The 22,510-nt window shown below is 33.7% G+C and overlaps 1 protein-coding gene across 1 annotated transcript in view; it reads right to left on the reverse strand.

The window, feature by feature from the left end:
- The window catches only part of LOC140449191 (uncharacterized), a 103,386-nt gene extending 81,714 nt beyond the window's left edge, over positions 1 to 21,672 (reverse strand). Inside the window, exon 1 of the mRNA XM_072542353.1 lies at positions 21,464 to 21,672. The gene's annotated coding sequence lies outside the window, so the exon portion shown is untranslated. The remainder of the gene's footprint in view (positions 1 to 21,463) is intronic.
- Between the last annotated feature and the right edge of the window lie 838 nt (positions 21,673 to 22,510).

Raw genomic sequence — 22,510 nt, forward strand, 5'->3', positions numbered from 1 at the left:
TTGCAGACGACATAGTATTAATTGCGGAAACTGCAGAAAAAATGAAATACAACTTAGAGAAATGGAACCTAGAAGCAAGCAAATACAACTTAAACGTAAACAAAGAGAAGACTCAAATAATGAAAATATCAAGGAAACAAGGGACGGAAGATCAAATAGAAGTAATGATAGACCAACAAAAAATAATACAGACAAATTCATACAAATACTTAGGAACAGTAATCAACAACAAAGGAGATATCGAGGATGATGTTAACAACAGAATAGAAAACACAGGAAAACTATTCCAAGCACTAAATAGAGGATTCCTTAATAACAAAGAAATATCAACAAAGACCAAGATGACAATATACAAAACAATATATAGACCTACAGTGACATATGGAGCAGAAAATTGGATATTAAACAAAAAACATCAGAGCAGAATTCAGGCAGCAGAGATGAAATACCTCAGAAGAACGATAGGAGTAAAAAGAACTGATAGAATCAGAAATGAAGAAATAAGAGAAAGACTCAAAATCAAACCGATACTCGAGTCAATCAAAGAGAAAAAATTGGCATGGTTCGGACATCTAACCCGGATGGACAATAATAGACAAGTAAAAAGAGTGTGGGACGCCAAACCAATAGGGAAGAACAGAAGAGGAAGACCCATTAAAGAATGGAACAGTGACATCTCGCAGATACTGCAGAGTAAGGGTAAGACTTGGCAGGAAGCAACACAGATGGCATCCAATAGGAAGGAATGGAGAAAGTTCGTTAAGAGCTAGGACACCTCAGAAGACTGTCAAATATTGTAATTTAATGAATTGTATTGTAAACGGCCCAATACCGAAAGGTACAAATGGGTTCTACTGATTAAGTAAAGTAAAGTTCCCTTCATAATCAGCTGCAACAACTCTTACTTCTCATTTCTAAGTACTACTCATCCTATTACATCCTATTTTAAGTTTCTTGTTTCGTGAAAAATGCCTGTATTTATGAAATTTCTGGCTGCAATTTGTTCTTCCAATATTTTCATTGTTAACACGCCATCTTTGGTTTTTGTTGCGCTTTAAGTTTTTATTTTATTAAAGTCGAATCGGATTTAAATGGATAAATCGAAACATATTAATATTTAATATTAGCAATCTACAGAAAGAAAGAGATACAAACGGAAAACGAACATCAATTCAACGGCGTCTGTTATTTTTTAAAAAATAGCAGCATAGTAGGTAATTATAGGTCAAATCGTAACTGGATATAGTTTAAGGGTATTTGAGAAAGTAGGTTAATACGACTTTGAAATTCACATTTTGTTTTGTTTGTGTCAACATAAAATACCGGAAAATTATATTTGTCAGTGTTTTAATTCCACAATGGTGGAAATGGTATATTATAAAGCTTTTTAGTATAGTTTACATCTTATCTTTGCCTTTTTACATTATTATTATTAACCCATTAGTGTCCAGATTATTTTTTCACAGTTGTTAATATGATGCTAATATTTTTTGGAAGCAGTTATATTAACCCTTCGCGGCACGGGTGAATTCGTTTTACACCAAAGGTCGCGTTGTGTCTAAGAGACACACATTATGTATTTAAATATTTTACAAAAAATGAAAAAAAAACAACTTTTTATGATACAATTTTTATTGTCTACCTTTTTTTATAACACAAAACATATTTTATCAATTTAAACAAACAACAATTCTTTATTTGGAACTGATACAAGCAAACCTCAAAAAAAGACAAAAATGGTAAATTTTTGCAAATATTTTTCAAACTTTAAAATTTTGTGTAACACAATCTTGACACATGTACATGTACATCTTCTTTTTCGATTTCGACAGTAGTAGCATCTTCCATGTTGTACATCGTCAGTTGATTGTCGTATGGCTACTTCTGAACTCGTTAAACGCTGTTTCTCGTTTTATGTGCATGTTTTTCGCTCGAGAATTAATGCTTTCTTTAACTAAATCAAGACCAACATTTATCGAATGCTGGTCGAATGTTGGAATCGCCTAATGCTGACAGATCGTAACCCACAAAAAATTGAAAATTCATATTTTTGTGTCAAAGGCAACCAACCGTGCATCCCTATATGCTGTTAAATTTTCGTAACCTAAATAAAATAGTAAGGTGGCCATTCCCGCGATTTCTAACAAGTCCTAACCCGCTCGCGTTGTTTGTTTACTTCCAATTCATCTTATCCCACAGTGTAGCTTTAATGACAAAGCGTGTTGGTAGTCAAAACAGTCAAGAATGTTAGGAAGGGAATATACTGGTTATAGAAGGCTACAAAACATTGTGAAACATGATATTCTACGCTTTGAACGTAAAATGAAGCCAGCCTGTGTCTCGAAGTTTTGCGCTACCGCGCCGACTCGCTTTTACCAGACAATATCAGAAAACTTAAGAAAAGAAATATTTTTAAAATTTTGGTAAATGTCCTGGGAACAAAAAATGATGTTCTTCTCTCATATGGTTACATAAAAGGAGAAAAAAAGATGTTATGTAGATGGACCTTCCAGGCGAAGTGGTACCTACGAATACTTTCTGACAGTAAAAGGCGATAAATTACAAGTCTGCAAATTGATGTTTCTTAACACACTAGGAGTAGGAGAAAAGATGGTACAGAACTGGGAGAGTGCGGCACGAAAAGATGGATTTCTAGAAAGTTGTGACATGATCCAAACAAGGATCAAAGAAAAAAGAGAGTCTACACCAAAAGCAAAACAGGACATTTTGCGAGTACAGAATTTACGAGAGTTTCTGAACAGGCTGCCTAAAATAGAGAGCCACTATTGCCACTATAAGTCTACTGGAAAGTTATACCTGGAATATAATTTCAAATCGAAAACTGAAGTATATAATCTTTATAAAGAACAATGTAAAGACAGGGAGACATTATCAAATTGTAAATTCTCTACAGAATTTGAGGAAATGAATTTAGCATTGTTTAAACCACGCAAGGACCAATGTAATATATGTTCATCTTACAAGATGAAACAGGTTACAGATGAACAATACGCATCCCACATTAGAGCAAAAGACCTAGCACGCGTCGAAAAAGAAACCGATAAAACCAGAGCCATCCATAAAGAAATTTACTGTTTTGTCGTTGATGTGCAGGCAGTCAAATTGTGTCCAGTGTTACAGGCTAGTTCTTTGTACTATAAAACAAAGCTACAAGTACATAACTTTACAGTATATAACTTGGAAAACCATCGCAGCATGAATTTCGTTTGGAATGAGACTGAGGCAGACCTTGATTCATCTGTATTCACTACGTGTTTAATAAAACATCTAGAATAATATTTGACCTTTGAAAAGAAAAATGTTATAATATTCTCGGACGGCTGTAGTTATCAGAATAGGAATGTTGTCCTTGCGAATGGTTTATCGGTTTTAGCTTCCAAGTATGAAGTCGAGATTGAGCAAAAATTTCTAGAAAGAGCCCACACTCAGATGGAGTGTGACTCTACCCACAGTCTAATTGAACGAAGACTAAAAAATCGGCAAATATTCCTACCCTCAGATTATATTTCGGTAATATCAGAAGCCAGGAAGAATCCTGCACCTTTGGAAGTATCCTATCTCACTCACACTTTTTTTATAAACTACAATGACTCTAAAAACTTTCGCTACAGCTCAATTCGTCCAGGTAAATCAAAAGGAGATTTGAAGGTAACAGATCTTAGAGGCTTAAAATACCTACCAAACGGGGATATATTATACAAAGTGGCCCATGATCAAAAATATGAACTCCTTCCTCAGAGAAAGAACACCGTCAATCACGATTTGGTTTACGATCAACTTTATTCAAATAGATTAAAAATAACCACAAAGAAATGGAAGGATCTTCAAGATCTAAAGTCTGTATTACCTGCAGATGTGCACTACTTCTATGATACGCTGCCTCACGAAGACTTAATCACCAAAGACAATAACAAAAATCAAAAAAAGAAAGCCAAGATTTAAACTTATTATTTAGTTATTTTATTTTAATTATTCCTAAAAATGTTAACTGTAACGTTGTCTAAATGGTATTCGCTTAGTTTGCTACATTTTATTTAAAGTAAACACACATTTGTATTTGTTTTTATTTGAAATTAATAAAAATAAAAAAATAAGGATTATGATTTAAAATGACCTAAACCACACTTTTATGAGAACACCTTGAGTTATAATAACTTACATTTTCTAAGAGTTCGATATACTCGTAAGCCGCCATGACGTTGGTTACAATATGTCGTATCTCTTAGTAGCCTGATCAAAATTAAACAAATTTATATTTTTACAATAAACTCACTTAGTAGCCATTACTTAATTATTTATTTAAGAAAACATTACACAAGCAATCTTTTATAATTATGCTATACAGTTTTTTGTGCCTCTAAAATTTTCTAAAATTGGGTTACGACCTATCAGCATTAGGGTATCGATTTTTGAGGTAATATTCCTGGCCAAATTTTCGTCGGGATTGTTTGTTTTGTAAACTACATGTCCATTGATGCCGGCAATGTTTATTATATTATATAATATTACCATAGGCCATCTTCTGGTGTTCCTGCTAACACTGTAGGCAGCTGATTTTTGATCAGCACAATCTACACCACCTTTTATGTTGTAAAGTGTGCTAATTATAGGTTTATTTTTTTCACCAGTTTTTCACCAGTTCTTCACCAGTTTCGGAATCAATTCCATCATCTGTATGTAGGGAGGAGACAGCAAGAACCACTGTGCCTTTTTTTGGAATATGTCATACTAAGGTAATATTTTTCATAAAACCAAACATTGAAGAAATCACTGGTTTTAATTTACCGTTTAAAAATTCCAGTGGAATTTCTTTTCCATTTTTTCCGATGGTAGCAACTACAGTTATATTATGGCCTTCTAGAAGTTTATTAACAAGAGATATGGTGGTAAACCAATTATCAAATGTTAAATTGCGACCTGATCCTAATATTGAAGCGCAAAGCCTGAGTACCAAGGCTTCAGTTTTATTACTAATTGCGAAAGGTCCCTCTGGCTGCTTTCCTGCGTATATTTCTAAATTTGACACATAAAATATTCTTGAGTTTACCATTGCAGATACCTTAATCCCATACTTTGCACTTTTGCAGGTTTGTTTATGATATAAACGCGAAACGAACATTTTCCCCTAAATGCATATAAAAATTGAGTCTACTGGGACAAAGAAAAGGTGAGTTAAGTGTAAAAATGACAATAAGTCAAAATACTATTGTAAAATGTGCCATGCATTTTTATGTCTTTAACATGTCAATATTTATTGTGATGAATGTTCAAGTTAATCATTTATTTTATCATTTTTAGTATTTTTAGTTTGTTTCAGCATTACTTTTATGTTTCTTTAAAATAAATATCTTATGTTTTATTAGTGTTTAAATAATTTTTTTTTATTGTAACGTTTTTTTTGTATCAAAATGTAGGGTTGTAAAGAAATCTCAAAAAATATTAAAATAGTATATTATGCAATATCATATTTAATATACGTATTTATAAGAAGATAGTTAATTAATAAAGGCAAAGAAAATATTTAGAAACATACAAAAATATATATTTATATTATATTTATATATTGGATGTGGTGAACCCGGCGCTATCAAATTTGTATTCAAAAGAGGCGATACCATCGCAGGGTTAACAATATAATATCAAGATCTTAGTGTTCCGCAAGTAGAAATCCTTTATAAAATATTTTTTTCCTATTTAGTTTGAAATCCTCTATACCGCGTGTATCACCAATACAGAACACCTGATTTAGCTTTAATTAACTTTGAAACTTTGTCACGTAAATGAATCACCTTTAAAATATAATCATTTTTGCATAAATTTACTCTGTTACAACAAAAACCGTATATGGCAAGCGAGACTTCAAATACCAAGTGAATGAACTCATTAGTATTCATTTTATTGACCAGATGGTTAGTTTTTGCTAGTTTTTGTTGACAGGGGCGTGATTATAAGCGGATTATACTTTGTTAAAAAGGATATATATGTCAGTGACCATTTAAGCTTTGATAGTTCTTATTAATTTGTTATCGTAAAAAAAATTTTGCTATCCAGATTTTAATTAAATGGTAATCAAAAAGTTAAAAACAAGTAAACTTTATTTAACCCTGCTGTCCCGTTAGATTCAACTACACAAATGTACTGTTCGGGTCAATATGACCCAACTATGGCTTACGCTCCTTAATCGAAATAAAATAAGCTAATAGTGCTAAACAAAACTTTACTAACAAAAAATTATGGTTAACTAAGCAAAAATGATGTTGTTAATGTAAATTAAACCTTATTAACAAAAACAAAAGGTATTTTTTTCTTTCATTAACCAGAAAAGCCTAATAACAAATATCTACAAAATTTAATTCAGTTTACAACTGGGACAGTAATAAAAAGAATGGGTTTTACAAATATGTTTATGACATATACAACATAAAATATTAGTCTTATTATCGTTTTTAGAACAAAATTTACAGCGTGATTGTTTAGCAGGTGGAGTTGGATTGTTCATAGACGGTTCACACGAACTAGAATTTCCATCTTTTCTACTCACTTCTGCTCGTGTCCTTTTTACCAGTTCTTGTGAGTCTTTGGTTCTTGGTAATTTTTTCCTGGAAAGGATAAGTGGTTTCACCAGTGTTTTTCCCAATTCCTCAAGAAAAATTCGCCGTTTTGTAAGTTGATTCGTGTTCCATTGGGGATTTATTGATGTCCATAAAACGAACGCGTTGTAGGCAGAAATGTCCAGCATATTATAAAAAACAATCATGGGCCAGCGATTTGTCTTTCTCTTACATGTATATGTACCAACAAGCTGATCTAGAGTATCCACTGCTCCCTTACTGGAATTATAATCTAAAATAATTTGGGGCTTTTTGTCATTTCTGTCACTAATAGCCTTTTTATGATGCAAAGTACTCATAAGAACAACATTTTTATTCTTTTTAGGAATATAGTTAACCACAGTGGTATCTTGCGTGAAGTAAAAATACGAACTATGAACTTCTTTATTCGCAATTTATGCTGAAAGCTCTGGTTTATTTTTTCTTATAGTCCCCAGCATTGTATTTTTTCTTTTTAGAAGAAGTTGGCCTAAATTGTACGATGTAAAAAAGTTATCGCAAGTAATATTGTGGCCTTTCAAATCATTAGTTAAGTCGCACACCACACACATTCCCTGATTTCGTTCTGGCGCGGCACCTGCTTCTTTTCCTGTATAGATCTGCAATTTTAGAGCATAAGAACTTTTGGTGTCACATAAAGCCCAAATTTTTATGCCATATTTCGCTGGCTTGCTTGGAATGTACTGTTTGAAGAAACAGCAACCTCTAAGAGCTACTAATTGTTCGTCGATAGTAACATTTTCATCAGGGTTAAAACATTTTGGTAGATTTTCCACCCATTTTCCCCAAATTTCACGTATTGCAGCAAGTTTATCTAATCGTCTTCTATCCTGTCTAGTAGTCTTGTTATCAAAACGTATCACTTGCGAAATTTGTGTAAACACTTCAAGGGACATTGTTGCTCGAAATATACTACGACCAGTTTCTTCATTCCACAAACTTTTAATTAATTCACCATGGGACTTAAAAACTCCAGCTAACAATAAAAGACCAATGTATGCTTGAAAACCAATTTTATCCAAGTCTTTCCAGTTGGTTCCAAAAACATGCTGGCCTTCCATGTTTGTCATATTAATAATTTGGTTTGCAACTATGTCAGAAAAGAGCACGTCAAATGAATTTTTCATATCGAAAATTCGTGCACATGCGTACTTTGTAACTCCTGGAGCATTATTTATAACATTGGCCGTAGAAAAACGACCGCGTTGATAAGGAGGATCAAGCGACCACTGAATATTACCATATTTCGAAGGAACTGTTACAGAAGGTTCTACAGGATGTGGTACGTAGAATGGAATAACAGAATCATCACTACTTTCTTCTTCACTCTCACTACTTGTATGGTTTTCTGTTTCTGATATGTATTCATCACTGTCTGACACGTTCGCGAGCTCGCGCAGCTCTTTTTTGGTTAGCGTTCTTCGATGCGACATTATCAACATGCAAAAATAGACTGAAATGTATATGAATGGCATGAATGCGCTTAACATATCATCAGTGTCCTACCACTTGTCTATCACCCCCACTTCCTTCTACATGACGTGCCCTTCTACCTGACATCGTCCAGCTACACTTCAAATTTTTTACAAGTTCTAGCTTGCAGAAACTTGTTTTTGTTTATAAACTTACATGACTGACAAACACTATTAGAAAATATAAAACACTGCCAACTAAACATACGTACACAGGAAATTTTTAACGGTTTAAATACGTGGGTCATATTGACCCGAACGTATCATAGGTAACAATTTAATTTTTATCAAAAAAATCAGGAAGTTGAAGTTTTATCTCATATGCAATTGAAAGACCTCAGATTAGGTAATAAAGTCACGGAATACCAAAACGTTACGCCGCGTAATAATTTGTAAAATAAGAAATAATTTTTTTTTGGGTCAAATAGACCCGAACAGGACAGCAGGGTTAACAAAATATTTACTTTTTCCTCTTACTATCAAAAAATATATAGGGTCGGCCACTCAAAAGAGTCCACCCTGATATTTGGCAACATTCATAGAATTTTGTAAAAATGCTTAAATAGGTCGATTTATATTCTAAAGGGGATATGTTTTAACGATATAGATATCTGTCAATTGTCAACGCCCTTCCTTCCAGTATATTCCAACTGTTATTGTAATTAATCAATCTGTATAAACTAGTATAAGATCATTGTTATTTCTTCAACGGTATGTATTTTTGGATTTATTCAAGACTTTAATCAGAACCTACGCCCTTGTATATAGCCACGTATTGATATAAAATTTTAAACACTAAACACCACAAAACATAAAAACAATATTTCTTTCTAACGACCTCAATTCCGCCCAATTTAATCGTTCAGTCCGCCCCTGATTTCCTTTTACAACCTATACGGAGATAAAAATTATAGGAACACATGAATAACAAAGTGTTCCCTTTGCTTCGTAACCTTGACTTTCGAGAATATTAGATCAATAACTAAGTTGGATGGGCATCATTATCAATATCATATTGTCTCTAGGAAACGTCTGGTTTTTTTTTAGCATTTTAATAGCATGGGGGTATGAAGTTCATAATGGGAGGGACTTTCTAAGACAGGATGCAGGACATAAAATATTTTTATATTTTGAATGGTGATAAACTAAAATATAATAACTACGAGCATAAATTAAGGATGGAAAGCGACATCTACGGTACACAAAAACAAATATGTAGATTTTTAAGAAACCAACGGAAAGAAATGGCAGAATTAAAGGAATACAATAACATACCAGCAAACGAATGGGAAAGATACTTGACGGAATTGTTTTAAGATAAGGAAAAAAAAGGAAGTGTCCTCAGTCACTTTCTGAACCTGAGTTCCACTGAGAAGTGTCCTCAGTCACTTTCTGTACCTAATCTTTACTGCTGACATACCTATTACAGATGATGTCACAGTGGCGACTTTTGTCCATGATGCAGTTGTTTTAGTTTCAAACAAAGACCTAGATATAGCATCTGAAAAGCTACATAATTACTTGCTTACATTAGAGAATTGGTTGGTAAAATGAAAATTTAAAGTCAATAACAAAAAATCAGCCCAAATCTCATTTACACACTTGCCTTGTCCACAAGTTAGACAAGTTAAACAAATGAATTGGTTACTTGGCAGAAAGTCACAACTGTCATTGGAGAACAAAATTCTGCTTTTCAAAGTCATACTAAAACCATTATGGAATTACGGCATAGAATTTTGGGGCTGTAGCAACCCTTTAAACACAAAAACCTTCACCACAGCCAAATTATCAGTAAATTAAATCAGCCATCAATGGAGGAACGCAGACTAAAGAGGACTTGGATAGAAGACCTGGTTGCATAGGACAAAATGGACAACTGTTGCTGGACAATACCCAAATCAATTCAATATTGTCCTCACATTTACTAATGTCATCACAGCTTAAACAAAGAAGTAAAAAAAGAGGTAAATAAAGCCAAAAATGAGATGTGGAATAAAGCCTGCGATAACGTAGAAAATTTTATGGGTACAGCAAGAAGCAAAGAAGTCTGGAAAACAATTAAAGGTAGTAGAACAGATAGAAAAGAATGCAGTAGGTTAACTCTAATAGCCCCAGAATTATGGGTCGAATATTATAAACAAATGCTGACAGAAGATCGAACAGAATTCCAAGATATTGGCTACCAAAAATATGATATTTCCTACCGCGAAGAAACTGAAATAACACCAGAAGAAATTAAAAAAACACGCCAACGCTATGAAAAATGGAAAGGCTCCAAGACCGGGGGGAGTACCCATTGAACTGATTAAATATGGTCCTGACAAACTATTTCAGCTATTGGCCTATACTTTTAATTTATTCTTGAAAGGAGAAGAGCTGCCCCCAGAATGGAAAACTGCATATATCAGCAATCTATACAAAAATAAAGGCGACAGAAAAGATTGTAAGAACTACCGAGGCCTTAGTGTAACTAACTCAATCTGTAGAGTCTACGGGAAGATAATTAAAAGCCGAATTGAAGATTGTTGGGAAGACGCTGAAGATCAGAGTGGCTTTCGTACTGGTCGTTCTTGTATAGACAATGTGTTCTGCCTAAAACAAACAATAGAAAAGCGTTTGGAACATAATATGGAGACACACATGGTATTCATTAATCTTCAAAAAGCGTATGACAGTGTCCCATTAGCCAAGCTATGGCAGGTGCTAGAAGACAAGAATATTCCACCGATTTACATTAATGCTGTAAGGGAGTTGTACGATGATATGACGAGTGTAATAAAGATTGGACAAAAAGTGACAAAAAAGATAAAAGTGACCATGGGACTTCGCCAAGGCTGCTGAATTGCACCTACACTCTTTAAGATTTATTTGGAGGGGGTTTTGGATATTTGGAAAAGAAAATGTGAACCTATGGGTGTTAAAATTGGAGACAATACACTGTACAGCTTGCATTTTGCTGATGACCAAGTAATACTTGCAGAAGATCAAGATGATATCCACTACATGTTACGAAAAATAGATGAAGAATATACTAAGTGGGGCTTATCAATTAATCCATCAAAAACAAAGTACGTAGTAGTGGGAGGTGAAGGAAAGCACTTAGAACTAGGAAGCAAACAAATTCAAAATACTGATAGCTATAAATATCTCGGTGTAAACATTACAAACAATGGTCGGAATACAAAAGAAATAGCTACTAGAATTGGTCAAGGAAATTCAGTAATACGTTAACTGAATAGTATACTTTGGAACAACCACATCACCCGAAACACTAAAATTGGGATATACAAAAGTATCATAGAAGGCATTGCTACATATGGTTCAGAGCTTTGGGTAATAAATAGAAATGACGCATCCAAAATAAAAGCAATGGAAATAAATTATTGAAGAAGATGTTGCCAACTCACTAGAAGAGATAGAGTAAGGAATACTGAAATCAGAGAGCGTATGGGTATAGACATTGACGTCCTGGAAACTATAGAATGCAAAAGGCTGAAATGGTATGGCCATGTAGAAAGAATGAATGATCAACGATGGCCAAAGAGAATGTTACAGTGGATCCCCACCAACCGCAGGAAAAAGGGAAGACCAAGAAGATCGTGGAGACAAGAAGTAAAAGGTGCAATGGAAGATAGGGGTCTACAAGTAGATGACTGGAACGATCGCAAGCGTTCGAAGCTAGGTTGCGAGAAACGGCGGCAGCTGTAATAAACTCGTTATATATATATATATATATATATATATATATATATATATATATATATATATATATATATATATATGGATAATAGTGTCATAGTAATTGTTTATTTTAACCTACTCACTAAAAATTGTACAATGGGAATTCACTCTATAAAATATTGCGGTTACCATAACTCCTAAATAAAATCAAACAAATATGTCATTTATTTAGATATGCTAAAAAAATTTAAATTTTTATTCTTATAGTTGTAAGTATTAAAATATTCACTTTGTTTACACATAATAATTAATGATTCTAATAGATTTACAGTTTTCTCCTGAAGAAGTCACAAAATCGTGACGAAATATTGAGACTGAACAAATAGAGTTTTATTTCCTGACCGATTGCTGATACTATAAATCAATATTTAAAACAGTACGGTCGAAAAATAATTTGAAAAATAAAATATATATATATATATATATATATATATATATATATATATATATATATATATATATATATATATATATATTTACTAATTACTCAATGTACTGTTTATGAGTAGATTATAAATATGCATTTAAAAATAAAAAAAAATTCAGAAATTTGAATAAAAATTTTATAAAACTTGTATAGAAATTATTTTAGGCTAAAGTCGGCCATGTATGTAAATAAGTTTCTTTCTACAGAATTACATTTCACATTATTTTTAAAGTTGAAAAGCTAACAATTCCATAACTTCTTTAATTTTTTAAAAATGTTTGTGTACTGTTTTTTATTTTCTAGTATTAAACTAGTATAAACATATTATATTACTTAAAAGGTTATATTATTAAAAGAAATATTTTTATAAATAGAAACAAAAATTACAAGAAACGTGTGTTGTTACATCGAGCGCAGCATAGTAAATATTAGGTCAATCGATATGGAAGGTACTAGATATTATAGATGCGGATTTGCAAACTTGTAACAGGGAGTTTCATAAATACAGAATTTAAATCTCAACTTTCATTTTCTGTTTATTTAAAATTAAAGAAAGGCTAATATTGCATACCTTTTCGTTAAACTAAAAATTATTTGTTTTTTATCTAAATTTCTCTCAACATATTTCCAAAAGGGATATTAAGTTCAAATCCACAAGGAAACTAAGTTCCTGTAGGTGGCTGTATTAATATTCAGTATGTATTATATTATGGAAAATAAAAAACAAACTATGGGAAGTCCTGGGCACATCAAACATACATCAAACATTGGTTAGTGCTCTCAAAGATCTATATTATGGTTCAAAATCCCAAATGAAATTCGGAAACCTCTTAGCTGAAAAATTTGCAGTTACTAAGGGTCTCAGACAAGGATGTTGTATCTCTCCGACTCTATTTAAGATTTATATCTCTACAGCTCTGAAACAATGGAAAAGGAAAGTCAAAGGAATGGGTATACAATTGAACGATCAGGATTACATAATATATACTTTACAGTTTGCAGATGATCAGGTGGTGATCTCAAATGACAAAGATGACATGGAATACATGCTTAGAAAACTAATTGAAGAATACCAGAAATGGGGATTAAATATCAATTTAGAAAAAACAAAATACCTCTCAATTGGAGCTGAAGTAGAACAACTCGATATCGATGACAATCAAAAAATAAATCCATGCAACGAATATAAATACCTGGGCGTCATCTTTGACCGTAGTGGAAAAGACGAACGAGAAATAGAACATCGAATTGTACAAGCACGAAGAGCTATAGCATGTTTGAACGGAATTCTATGGAGTAAAGAAATATCAAAGAAAAGAAAATGGAACATCTATGAGACAATGGTTAAAACTAGCCTACTTTATGGAGCTGAGACATGGAGAATAACCGAAAAATATAAGAAAAAGGTCGAAGCCACAGAAATGGATGCCATCAGAAGATCGATGAGAATATCAAGAGCCGACAGAATACGGAATGAAGTGATAAAACAACAAATGGGTATAGAGGGCACTATAGTTGAGGATATTGAGAGAAAACAGCTCACATGGTATGGGCATGTGAGCCGAATGGGGGACGAAAGATTGCCTAAAAAACGATGATCTGGCAACCCCCAGAGAAGAGGAAACGAGGAAGACTACTACATAGCTGGAACCTGGGAGTTAGGAAAGCGATTAGCGCTCGAAATCTGGACGAAGACCTAACTCAAGACAGAATACAGTAGCGTTTGTGAGTCGGACAACGTCGTAAGACGTTATAAAAAAAAACCGAATATATAGATATAAAAAACAAACGGAAAACGGAATTATCAGGATTTGTAAATTTACTTATTTTTTAGCGTTTAGCATTTTGACACATCTACAATACTACAATAAACATTACAATAAACTTTATAATTGACTTGTTTATATAGTTAATCGACTTGATCGTCACAAACAGGAAGTTTTGTGAACTGCCCTCGTAGGCTCGCTGGTGGCACTCCTCCGTTATGTGCTTGATAAATTGGACATCATCGCAGCTGCATGACGGTGATGATAACTTGCCCCATTTGTGCAACATATCTGCACATCGATCATGTTGAGTTCTGATGCGCTGGATTTAATGGATTTAACCTACCAGGTCTTACGTGGTAGGTTAAATCCAGGAGGTGTTTCTGTAATGCAAGGTATGGCTATATTTGGTTCAGCTGCCGACCATTCATGGATCCATTTGGTGATCATATTGAACCCTGTGGCTCCGGCTGATTCTGCAGTTTGTATTGGAGATTTTCTGGAGCGCAGTCGACTTTTTGTTGCTTCTTATATATAGTTGTGAATCGGTAGAGCCGTGTTGCTAAGGATCTTGTTATATTCGTTGGTAAGCAGATTGAGTCGGCAAAGATGTGGTGGTGGAATGTCGCTCAGCACTGGTAGCCAATGTTTTGGTGTAGATTTGATTACTCCAGCGATCATTCTCATGGTGTTTATTAGCTGGACATATATCTCTTTAACCTGAGCACTGTTGATCCATATTGGCGCGCAGTATTCAGCTACGGAATAAACAAGAGCTAAGCCTGAAGACCTGAGTGTGGATGCCCATGTCCCCATGTTGCGCCACAGAGCTTCTGAATAATGTTATTTCTGGTTTTTAGCTTCTCGGCAACTGTACTTAAATGTTCTCTAAAGTTTAATGATCTATATAAGGCCAAGTCGAGATATTTTAGATGTTTATTGTGATTGCGTCGTGTTTTATCAAAGTGAACGTTTAGAGTTCTTGACGCCGGATTGTTGTTTAGGTGGAAGCACGTTACTTCGGTCTTAGAGTCATTGGGGCGAAGTCTCCATTTTTAAAAGTAATTTCCCATAACCTCTAGGTCTTTCGTAACAATCTCTTCAGCTTCTTCTAGTGTCTTTGTTTGGGTTAATAAAGCCTACTCATCTGCATAGCCAAACTTTGTTGATGTTGTTGCCGGCATGTCTGCGATGTACCGTTACCGAGCCTTGTAGCAGACCATTTTTGAGTTTTTTGTGGATGCTTACTTCGAATCCCATAGTTACTTGAAATACTCTATCGGTAAGCATACTTTCTATTAATCTAGCCGTGAATTTGCAAGGAATTGTGCATAAAAGTTTATAAATAATTCCTTCTCGCCAGACGGTTTTGAAAGCTGCTGACAGATCTATAAACACAGCAGAACTCTTTAATTTTCTTTGAAGGCCAACTTCCATGTAAGTACAGAGAGATAACACCTAGATTGTACAACCTCGATTTGGTCCAAAAACTGCTTGTTCATTTGATATAGCTTTGAGGATTGTTGGACTTATTCTGTTAAAAATTAGTCGTAGCAATTGGTTGAATAACGTATTGGGTGGTCAGCTGGTTTACCCGGTTTTAGTATTGCTATAACTTTTGAGTGTTTGAATTCCCGTGGGACTCTGCCGGTCTGAATTATTTTGTAAAGAAATGTGTTAGCCAGGTTTTTGTGTATTTCCCGCAATTGAGTATGAATTCAAGGTGAATGCAGTCGAAACCTGGAGCTTTACCCGGGGAAATATCTTTAAGGGCGATACATATTTCTTTAATTCTGAAAGGGCGAGAGTAAGATAATAGTTAAGAATACAAAACAGAAGACAGAGATTAAAGAAATTTAAAATAAAATGAAGGAGATAAAGAATTGCCAAAAAAAGGAACTAGAGAATCTGGAAATCAAGTTGAAGAATGCTATTCAAGAAGACACAAAAGAAGTGGGGAAGAGAATTAAACGAGTAGAAAGTCACAGAAAATAGAAATCAACAAAAATTCGGAGACAGAAGAGAAATACTTATCCATACTCCAGGTGATGGGTAAATAACACCCGGTTCCTTTGATTAGAAAATGAAAAAAAACTATTATGTTGAGAATGTCGAAGCACGTAAGGAGAATATCAGTAACCATCTCAAGGATGAAGCGAGCCTATGGTTTGACAGTAAACCGGATGAATGTACTAGTTGGAAAAACGTCGAAAAAAGATTTTTAAATTATTTCTGGGGCAAAATCCAGCAACTAGAAATCAACAGAAAAGTTCCGGACCGGGAGATTTAATGAAAGGATGGAAATGTCAGAAAAAACCTATGCGTTACAGGTCTTCAACAAGGTCAAACATTTGGAATACATTTATTCATCGAAAAAATTGATAAAATTGATTGCCAGACATTTTTAAGGAAGCGTTAGAGGACCACTTCGATAGTGTTTTTTGTCAATTATGTCAATTTTGACAAATAAGACAGAAGAACTAGAAGATCACAAGAAACACAAGACTACAGAGATCGGAGACAAAATTATCGTCAAGAATGGCCAAAAAGAAAATTTATCCGGCAGAGAGTACAAAACTGAAGAAAAAAGGAGAGAGAATCACAAATGCAGGAAGTAACAAGGTAACGGAGAGAGATACAGGGAAAATCGTAATAGAAATACATACACAAACTCTAAAGAAAATAAGAATTTCAGGAGAACAAATGAACACAGACAACAGATAGAGGAAAATGTAGAGCCTCAGAAAGGCCTTACGGTTATTATAAATCTGACGCCTTACTTCCAGAAATCAACAGAAGAATGAAACTAGCTTGGACATCTTTTGGTAGAAATGCAGTTATATTCAAATCAAAGATGCCAATCCACCTGAAGAAAAAAGCATTCGATCACTGTATACTCCCAATCACGACATACGGATGCGAGACTTGGACTCTAAAGAAAGAGATAGAGAGATAGAGACAGAAAACCAAGGTTATTGATGTAATCCATAGAATTAGATCTTAAAAATGGCAGTGGATGGGCCATTTAGCGAGAAGAACTGGCAATAGGTGGTCCACTCTTAAGCATCAAGCCGCAAGCCCTTGTCTCTTGCTGTAATGTTCCATCATAGGCTGATCATGAACCGGTCACACCTGTTTAAAATACTCACCAAAGTCATAACTACTCGACTAACAAGAAAATTAGACGAATACCAACCATATAAACAGGCAGGTTTTAGAAAAGGCTATTCAACTTCCGATCACCTGTTAACCACAAAAATATTAATAGAAAAATGTAACGAATACAAGTTTCCAGTTTTCCTAGCATTTGTAGACTACGAAAAAGCTTTCGATACCATAGAACACACGGCCGTAATAAACGCAATGCAAAATTGTAGAATAGACAGCAGATATATTAACTTAATAAAAGAAACTATGAACCAAGCTACAGCTACATACTACCTAAATGAAAATGAACAGACGAACCCTGTACCATTAAACAGGGGAGTCAAACAGGGAGATACTTTATCACCCAAACTGTTCACCTTAGTTTTGGAGGACGTTTTTAAAAACCTAAATTGGAAATATAAGGGAATAAACATCAATGGCCGCTACCTCAGTAATCTACGATTTGCAGATGACATAATCTTCTAAAATAGGACTGAAAATGAATTTAAACAAAACAAAAGTCATGCACTCCGAAGACACCGTGACAATAATAAACGATAAAGTTATAGAAAAAGTTGAAGAATATATATACTTAGGACAAAAAATAATACTAAATAGGGAAGTTTAAACCGAAGAAATAAAAAGAAGAAGAAAGTTAGCTTGGGCAGCATTCGGTAAACTGAACTATATACTCAGAAATCAACAAATTCAATTACATCTTAGATCTAAAGTTTTTGATGCATGCATTATTCCGATATTAACTTATGCGGCACAAACATGGACAATCACAAAAAAGAATATGAATATACTTAGAGTCACCCAACACGCGATGGAACGAGCAATGCTAGGTATATCACTTAAGGACAAGAAAATAAACACATGGATAAGACAGAAAACCAAAGTCACCGATGTGGTGCAAAAATCATTAAAGTTGAAATGGGAATACGCTGGACATGTAGCTAGGAGCGATCTAAACAAATGGCACAGATCAATTTTAACCTGGAGACCATACCAACACAAAAGACCCAGAGGCAGACCTCCTATGAGATGGACAGATGATCTGAAAAGGACTGCCGGGAAAAATTGGCTACAAGTAGCGTACAATAAAAAACAATGGAAAGAAAGACTTGAAGAGGCTTATGTTCAGATGTGGACGTGAATGGCTAGACGAAGAAGAAGAAGAAGAAGGCTGATCAGACACCAACCATATTCTAGTCTAAAATCATTGTTAAGCTAAGCTTAATTACAGACTGTTTCTGGACCAGCGCATTTTACGAACATAAATGCTACTGTATACTTACCTATGGCAAACAAAATAAAACTAATAGCTGCGCTAATATAGCAAATTTTTGTGAGTATTTAGAATAATGCAATAAATAAAGAAAGAAGGCGATAAATGACTCAATTCAAACCCTGTTTAAGAGTTTATATCTTGTTTTTACATCAAAACGTACAAAAATCAGCAGTGCCTGTACGTATTTGTCTTGAATTATGTTACAGACAAAAACATATTCCTTTTAATTTCCATTTGTTTCAATTTAAATATATAAAATAATTTTTATAACGATTTAAAAAATGAGAATATCAAAGATGTTTTAACCCTTAATAAGATAACGGGAACATATTTCCCACTTTACTTTGCCGCCAAATTTCGATTGTCGCTGTCAATACACAGAATGTTGAATTTTGTGATATTACGTATTCATTTCATGGATAAATACACCAACTATTCTGACAGTTATTCCATGGATCTGATTTTTAGTTGACAATCGACAACTAGATTTTCATAGGTTATGATATTTCTTGCCGCTAAAAGTTGATTTTTGTTACAATTTTGCAAATTATTTGGTGAATCGGCTCCAAAAATTCTGGTAAGTACAAAGTTATTGTATTATTGATATATATATTGCTTGGTCAAGCTAAATACATTGTAATTTGTTATACAAATTTATGAAAAGATAGTTATTTTTGTCTTTGAAGTTGGTGGGAAAATTATTCCCCATATCCAATTCCATAAAAAAAAAACGCAAAAGTCATGCACCAGAAACATTAAAATTTCTGTTATATTTTAGGATTATGAATTCAAGAAGGGGATTATCAGAACGTGAACTCCTTGCTGCCTTAGAAGAAGATTGGTCTGATGTTGATCTCGACACTGATGATGATGATGACATTTTTATACCATCCCCATCTAATTCTGTTTGCGTTAAGTCCGATGGAGATGTTATTGATAGCAGAATTGGGCAATTCCTTGGTGAATCTGATGAAATTGTTCCTTCTACAACCGTTGATGTAAATTCCACAACTGAAAGAACCTCTGAGAATAAGAAAATCAAAGTGTTTTGGTAGAACAGAGTCCAGTGGTTACGCTAACTAATTTTTACTGGACAATGGACCTCTGAAACAGGTGTTCCAGAAATACCAAAATTTGAGCCTGTGTTACAGTCAAATGTTCAATTCACCCATAAAAGTCAACCAATATTTTATTTTGAGAATTTCTTCCCTTGTGATCTAATAGAACAAATTGTTGCTCAAACGAATTTATATGCTGTACAAAAAGACAGCAAAAATTACAAAAACACTAGCCAAGAAGAAATAAGGGCATTGCTAGGTGTTTTTATTTTAATGGGACTGCACCCTGTACCAGACAAAGATTTATATTGGTCAAGTGATCCTTTTTATAATAATCCTGTTATCTCCAAAACTTTTACAATAACCATTTTCAAAAAATTAATAGAAAATATCCATCTAAATGACAATTCAGCAGCTGCAGAGAGAGGTTCACCTAACTTTGATATACTGTATAAGATAAGACCATTTATAGATAGACTAAATGAAGTTTTCAAAGAACAAGCCAAACCTGGAAGTCGATTTTCTATTGATGAATGTATGGTGAAATTTAAAGGACGTAGTTCTATCAAACAGTATATGCCCAAGAAACCGATTAAGCGTGGTTATAAAATTTGGGCAAAGTGTGATGCTATTACTGGGTATCTGTACCAGTTTATTATCTATACTGGAAAAACTGAAGGCATTAAAAAAGGTGGCTTGGGATACAAGATTGTAACTGAATTATGCCAAGATATACCACACAAATATTTGGTTGTTTTTGATAACTTTTTTACGAGTTGCAAACTGTTGGAAGATTTATATGCTAAACAGCTGTATGCTATAGGTACAGTTAGACCTAATCGCAAAGGTTTGCCCGATTTAATGAGGAAAAAGCAAACCAAAAATGAAAAACTTCGAAAGAATGAATTCTATTATTTGAGCAGTGGCCCTATAACAGCAATAAAGTGGTTGGATACCAAAGAAGTCACGGTTATTACAACTGCTAATCAACCACATGAAGTAACCATGATAAAACGTACACAAAGAGATGGCACAAAGAAAGATATAATGTGCCCAAAAGTTATTGCAGATTATACACTAAACATGAGAGAAGTTGATCACTTTGACCACTTTAGGGCATCATATCCCATAAGCAGGAAATCTAGAAAATCGTAGATGAGATTGTTCTTCTTTCTTTTAGATGCAAGTGTAATTAATGCATATATTATGTACACAAGAATTCATGATCATAAACATACCTCACAAGGATTTTAGGCTTCGCCTTGGAAGAGCTCTCATAGGTGACTTCACAGTAAAGGCATCTCGACCTGTGATATTTAAAAATAAAAAAACGGGCAACTTTGGTGTTCCAGACGAAATTCGGCTGAGAAATGTAGGACCACATTCACCAGATGTTCATAAAAATTATACAAGATGCAGATTTTGCTCAACAAAAAAAGAAGAAAAACGAACGAACATTATATGTAGTTATTGTCAAGTAGCTTTATGCCCAAAACAATGTTTTAAATCATTCCACACTGCTGTAGTTGAGACCTAAATTAGTTTTGTCACCCATATATGCATTTTTGTATTTTTGAATTAATAAATTGTTTCACAAACTGTATAAGGGTAATTAATTTCCCACCTACAAAATTTTTTTAAAGAACAACGGGAAAATAGTTCCCACCACTATTTTTTTTATTACTTTTTCAAATTATTTTATATTTCAACAAAAATATGTTTTATTTACCTCCTTTAGATACCAAAAGTATATAAACAAACAAATTAATTCTCCTTATATCCCATGTCTTATTAAGGGTTAACTGTCTCTAAATCTGATTATTTTGCTACCTTTGTTAGCTAATCATTGTATACAATGACAACAAACTGCAAACAGGTGTTCTCAGAATAGTAATAAATAACATCAACATCATATTTCCGACTTACCTTTCCTGTACTACTAAGAAAACTCTCCCGTGCGTCACACTGAACAAAAAAATAATGCCGGTGTCACGCGAAAAAGTAAAAGCGGGCGGTGGTAATACGCGGCCCGATGATGAAATTTCCTGCAATTACAGTTTCTTTGATGCGCGACCGTTCACTTCGAACGCGACGTCTGAAACTGAACAAGAAACCGTTTGTGACTGACTGTGAGCTGCGGAGCGGAGCTGAATGCGACGCGATCTGAAACGGTATTTAATTGATTGATGCTGGTTCACCTGTGTCACCTCTTTGTTTCTGCAGGAAGAACCACAAAAGATCAGATCATCGAGCAAGAACAGAAACATTTACTAAAAAAGTTTTCTTAAATTATTATATATATATATATATATATATATATATATATATATATATATATATATATATATATATATATATATATATACATATTTGAAAACACTTTCTTGGAAATAGGTTCAATTCAAATTAAATACTTTTTATTTTAGATGACGTTTTGACAGGTAGTCCTTGTCTTTATCAAGACTTTATCTAATATTTATCTGGTGTGAAACATAGTAATATACTTAACTATAGTTTATTTTTATGATCGAGAGAGTAATTAGCATAATTTTAACTAGTAGCTCCGACCACTCCATGGGCGTGCTCAAGATTAATTGAAAAATTACTTTGAATAATTGTAAAAAATAAATGAATTATTTCAGTGTTATAAAGTGTTATGTGTATGTAAACAAAAGTGACCTCTTTTATCACACACTATATTAGAACTGACTGGCCTACATTAAAAAGGGTTTTAAAAAATTCACATTTTTTTTAATTTTTAAAAATTACAAAAGAGAAAAATAGTTTTTAAAACCGTCTAAGGTATGTTAAATAGATGAATAAAAATATTAATATAAAACTTACAGCTACTTGTTACAAATCCAAATCAGATTCAGAAGATGAACTTTCCCAAGATTTATAATAACTGGCTCGATCATTTTATCAGTAATATTGTCCAGCTTCCACATTTTTTCCTCTTCTTTAATAGTGTGA

Source organism: Diabrotica undecimpunctata, chromosome 8, assembly GCF_040954645.1.
Source record: "Diabrotica undecimpunctata isolate CICGRU chromosome 8, icDiaUnde3, whole genome shotgun sequence".
Taxonomy (NCBI): Eukaryota; Metazoa; Arthropoda; class Insecta; order Coleoptera; family Chrysomelidae; genus Diabrotica; species Diabrotica undecimpunctata.